General features: G+C 40.3%; 1 long non-coding RNA gene across 1 annotated transcript; it reads left to right on the forward strand.

The window, feature by feature from the left end:
- The first annotated feature begins 519 nt into the window (after positions 1 to 519).
- LOC142166528 (uncharacterized) lies at positions 520 to 5,570 on the forward strand. Its single transcript, XR_012696936.1, has 2 exons — positions 520 to 1,230; positions 5,300 to 5,570. It is a non-coding gene; the product is annotated as an uncharacterized LOC142166528 (long non-coding RNA).
- Positions 5,571 to 5,871: the final 301 nt, after the last annotated feature.

The raw sequence follows: 5,871 nt of genomic DNA on the forward strand, positions 1-5,871 counted from the left end.
GTGGCTTGATTCCTTTATAGCCAAGGATATGTCGGCAGCTCAGATACCAGGGCTCGATCACATTTTCTTTTCTTTTAGTTTTTGATCTCTCTAAATAAGGGTCTGGTCAAAAAACCTACCTCGTCGTTCTTTGTCTAAAAACTCTTCGCGTTTCCAGTCAAAGAGTGACAGCTGACATGTGATTTTTGACCCTCCCCAAGATTTTATATATTTCAGCGTGTAAATATTTAGTTTAGGCCTAATATAGTTATTTCAACTAATTTTGACTATTTTTGCTTTATTTTATCACAAAAAATAAAAATTACAAAAATATTTTCTCTTTAGGTTAAAGTCAATTAGTATATTTATATTTATAGTATTATACTTTTGAAAATACAAAAAAATTAGTTTCACCTCGTAGTATTTAGTTTTATATTAGTTTATTTTAATTTAGATTGATTTTTACATTTTTATAGATATATTGTATTATTTGGTCTTTTTAGCCTATGTTCAAACTCAAAAGATATGGTCCAACCCAATTACCCTTAGCCCATTCTTCCCAACCCATTAGCCCATTTAAGTGCAAGATTTAATCCTAGCCATCTATTTCCTTCTAATCCAATGGTCATCATCCCTTTCCCCCTCCATATAAGGTACCCAATTATAGAAACCCTACCTAAGATTCCAATTCCTAAAAAAAGGGCTAAGAACGGCAGACCCCTTTCTGGACAAAAATTCAATCGCCGCCCACCCCAAGAACGAAGATCTGATTCTCTCGAAAATTGAGAGCATGTTTGGACACACATAAGAACACAAAGATTACTCTCTATTTCGCCTTGAGGGATTTCTCATGGGTTAAGTCAAAATTTCAGTTTCTTTTGCAAGACCTTGAGCATTCTTCATATAATTCCCCTTTGTTGATTGAACGGGCTACCAAACGACCCTTTTGTTGATTGAAGTTGTCATCGTAAAAATCCAGTAAAGTTAAATATTTTGTTCTTTACATGGAGTTTACTTGGTAACTTGATTGACTACACCATTGCATCCTTTTTGATGGTACTTCAACGGTGATTATTATTCATCTTATGAGCTTTGCGGTAGGATTGAGAGTTTTCGAGTTTTTCGGTTGCCGATTCAGGTTCTGTTCGTGGTCGTCGGTTCCTGATCTTGACCGCTGGTGCCGGTCCTGAATTTTCGTGGGACCTTAGAAAAGTCATTAGCTTTTGACGGGTGGTCTCTGAATCAATTCAGGTCATCTCCCACACTTTCTTATTGCTCATCCATTTATTGTAGAAGTTGATTACTCTGATATAATGTGAAACGTGTTTACTATGTATTGTCAGGTAGTTAGTAATTAAATCCTTCTTATATTAGAGTATTTTAACTTATTACAGTAAGTTATTTATTTCATTATTTATGTTACCACATTAGGTCTGCTGTAAAAAATTAAATCTTTGTTTTAGATATCAATCTAAATTTTATAACATAATTATATACTATGGTAGCGTTATGGTAGTGTTAGCAATTTTCTTGGCATGTTTAAAGTGTAATTGCCAATACTATAAAAGTTGAACCATATTGGATTTGGCGTCAATTTATAATGAGAATAAGAAGCTTTGTTCCGTGACACCAAGTGAACGTAGATGAGATTTCCATTAATACATACTATAATATATTGGACAAAATAGGCCCCACTACCATTGATTTAGAGATAACACAATTTATAAATATCCGTAGCTTGCTTTAGGCACAATTAAATAAATCATCGTGACTATGGGTACGGTTCCCATGGTCACGATACGTAATCCCCAATTCGGGTGTGCATTTCATGTGACCCGATCATAACTTCGAACAATAATTAAAATAAACATGTCGCGAATCGCGGGTGCATTTCAGGTAGCGTGGTTTGCGGTGTGTTCCAAAACTATAAGTGTACAATAATAGGCCAATTATTAATAGTTTAAGCGACCGTGCTCGAACCACGGAACCCGGGAATGCCTAACACCTTCTCACGGGTTAACAGAATTCCTTATCTAGAATTTCTAGTTTCGCAGACTTTTAAATAAAGTCAAAATTTCCTCAATTTAGGATTTAAAATAAACTGGTGATTTGGGACACCAAATAAACTATCCCAAGTGGCGACTCTGATAAATAAATAATCCCATTTCGAATAATGTCGCTTTAATTGGAAAAACTCCCCTATACCCCATCGGGTGTGTAAAAAGGAGGTGTGACAACTACCAGTCGAGTACTCAGATGGCTCCATATGAGGCTTTGTATGGGAGGTGGTGTAGATCTCTAGTTGGTTGGTTCGAGCTCAGTAAGGCTAGGCTACTGGGGACTGATTTGGTGCAGGATGCTTTGGAGAATGTGAAGTTGATTTAGGAGAGGCTTCGTACAGTGCAGTCGAGGCAAAAGAGTTATGCTAATAGGAAGGTTCGAGATGTGTCCTACATGGTTGGCGAGAAGGTTCTATTGAAGGTTTCACCCATGAAGGGTGTTATGAAATTTGGGAAGAAAGGGAAATTGAGTCCGCGGTTCATTGGGCCTTTTGAGGTGCTTTGGAGAATTGGGGAGGTGGCTTATGAGCTTGCTTTGCCACCCAGCTTGTCGAGTGTGCATCCGGTATTTCATGTTTCTATGCTTCAAAAGTATATTGGGAATCCGTCTCATGTTTTGGATTTCAGCACGGTTCAGTTGGATGATGATTTGACCTATGATGTGGAGCCAATAACTATTTTGGGCCGTCAGGTTCGAAAGTTGAGGTCAAAGGATATAGCTTCAGTGAAGTGCAGGGGGGAGGTCTGCTCATGGAGGAGCCTACCTAGGAGACCGAACGGGAGATGCGGAGCAGATATCCTCACCTGTTTAAAGCTTCAGGTATGTTTCTTGACTTGTTCGAGGACGAACATTTGTTTAAGTTGGGGAGGATGTGACGACCCAGCTAGTCGTCTCAAGAGTTACCACTCTGTTTCCCCCATTTTTGCTTCTTTATGCTTCGTTATCCATGTTTTGTGGTATCGGGCTGGTCAGATCGTGTCCGAAATGATTTTGGTAAGGTATGAGACACTTAGTCTTTTTTAAGGAAGTTTAAGTTGGAAAAGTCAACCGGATGTTGACTTATTTGTTAGAGGGCTCGGATGTGAGTTCCGATGGTTCGGTTAGCTTCAGGAGGTGATTTATGGCTTAGGAGCATGATCGGAATGAGTTTTGGAGGTTCGGAGTAGTATTAGGCTTGAATTGGCGAAGTTGATATTTTGGCGATTTCCGGTTGGTAGGCGAGATTTTGAAATAGGGGTTGGAATGGAATTCCGAGAGTTGCAGTAGCTTTTTTGGGTCATTTGGGATGTGTGTGTAAATTTTCAGGTCATTCAGACGTGGTTTGGTTAGGTTTTTGATCGAAAGTGGAATTTGGAAGATTTTAGAAAATTTGGCTTGAATCCGATGTGTTTTGGGTGATTTGATGTTGTTTCAGGTGTTTTGATGATTGGAACAAATTTGAATAAGGTATTGGGTTATGTTTGTGCTTTTGGTTGAGGTCCTGGGGGCCTCGGGGTGATTTTGGATGGTTAATGGAGAAGTTGGAATTTTGTTGCAACAACTGATTCTAGTATTTTCGCACCTGCGGATTGCGGACCGCAGGTGCGGCGCCACATAAGCGGAGAGTTGGCCGCAAAAGCGAAAATTGGTCAGGTGAGCTGAGACCGCAGAAGCGGTAAGGAGACCGCATCTGCGATGTCGCAGATGCGGAAATATGGTCGCAAATGCAGTTTAGGTTGGATAAGTGATTTCCGCAGAAGCGGAGGATTTAAGCGCAAATGTGGCACCGCAGAAGCGGGTTTTGGACTGCAGATGCGGGTGTCCTTGGGAAGAATGTATATAAGTCTTCCTTCACAATTTTTGAAGGTTTTCACCATTTTTAAACCCGGATTCGGGAGCTTTGGGCGATTTTGAAGAGAGAAATCAAGGAGACTTCGTTAAGGTAAGGATTTTGGACCTAAAACACATTTCTATGGTAGTATTTCATGGATTAAGGCTGTAATTAAAGGAATTAAAGGGCTAAAAAGGGAGATTAGGGCTTGAGCTTAAGAGGCTTTTAAATGAGGATTTGAAGGGTCATTTGGACTCCAATTTTAGTATTCTTGATATGTATACACTTGTGGGAGGATAAGGATTCCGTTGATGCAAAAATTATTGAATTCCGAGTCATGGGCCCGAGGGTCAAGTTTTGGTAATTTTCGGATTTGTGCCAATTATTGATTGTTTTCGCTTGGGCTTCGTTCCCTTAGCATATTTTGATGCCCCCGTTCTGGGTTTGGATAGATTCGACGTGTGTGGAGGCCAATTCGAGGGGCAAAGGGATCTCGAGCTAGAGATTTAGCCGATTCGAGGTGAGTAATGATTGTAAATGATGTTCTCAGAGTTTGAAACCCCAGATTTGCATATCATAATGCTATATTGAGGTATGACACACGCTTGATGACGAGCGTGGGGTCGTGCACTATTGGGGATTGTGACTTGGTCCGTCCCGGTTGATGATTTTACCGCGCATTTGACTGAAAACTACTTGCTATCATCATTATTTGGGCTGAATGCCATATTTGGGCTTCGTGCCAAATATTTGAATCCTTCGGGGATTTTCATTATTATTTCCTCAATGCTTTGACTTATTTCTTGAACTCAGTCATGTTAATTTCAGTGTTTTACTACTCATCCATGTTTACTCAATTTTAAGACTTAAATGATATTTTAAATAATGTTTAGGCTGAGAAACACTGTTTTACCATTGCCTGAGAGGCTTGTGATGATTTTTGACTGAGTAAGGCCGAGGGCCTACGTTGTGAGGAAGCACTGATACTGATTATATGCCGACGGCTTGAGATATGTACGCCACAAGGTGGCTTGATTGATATGAGGCCGAGGGCCTAGATTTGATGCCACGAGATGGCTTGTTATTACGCTTGGGCCGTAAGGGGTCCCTCAAGGAGTCTGCACACCCCCAGTGAGCGCAGGTACCCATTGTGATGTGAGATTGAGCCAGATGGGCTGGTATTGTTCTGAGATGTTGCCCGAGGGGCGGATACTATGCCTGAGGGGGGAACTTCTATTTGTTTACTTTACCTTAATTACATGTCAATTACTTGTTCACTTGTTGGAAGAGGATTTTACTTGATTTTTCAATGGTTTACTGCTTTTAAATGATTTTTTTGCTTCAATATAGAATGTCGTGTGCCTTACATGTTTTCTTACTCAGTCATTATTTACATTTGTTACTTACTGAGTTGGAGTACTCACTTTACTCCCTGCACCCTGTGTGCAGATTCAGGCATTATTGGTTCTGCTCCCGAGTGCTAATTCCTCCAGCTTCAGGCGATGTTCGGAGATTACGAGGTAGCTATTGACGTCCGCAACCCCCGTGTCTCTACTCCTTTATTGATCCTGTTCTTTTTTCAGACATTTGTACTAGGTTATGATTTTAGCAGAATTGTATATGACTTATAAATGCTCATGACTTGTGACACCCCGGTTAGGGCTGTGTCGGGTTGTATTTCCGCTACTTATTATCTCTAAATCATGTTTTAGATTGCTTTCATGTTGTTTAACTGCTTTAACAAGTGAATTGGGTTTAGTTGGCTAGCCTTGTCTTCATGAGAGGCGCCATCACGACCAGGTTCGGGGTTAGGGTCGTGAAAAGGTTTGGAAGGGTTCGGGTTGAAATCGAAACACTTATTTCTTTAATAGTAGCCTTTAATGGTTAAGTTTGACTTGAGTCAATGTTTTGAGTAAACAACCTCAGACATGAGAATTGACGGTCCCTATAGGTTTGTATGATGATTCTGGACTTGGGCATACGTTCGGATCGGGTTTCAGATGACCCGGGATCATTTCGGC

Source organism: Nicotiana tabacum, chromosome 11, assembly GCF_000715075.1.
Source record: "Nicotiana tabacum cultivar K326 chromosome 11, ASM71507v2, whole genome shotgun sequence".
Taxonomy (NCBI): Eukaryota; Viridiplantae; Streptophyta; class Magnoliopsida; order Solanales; family Solanaceae; genus Nicotiana; species Nicotiana tabacum.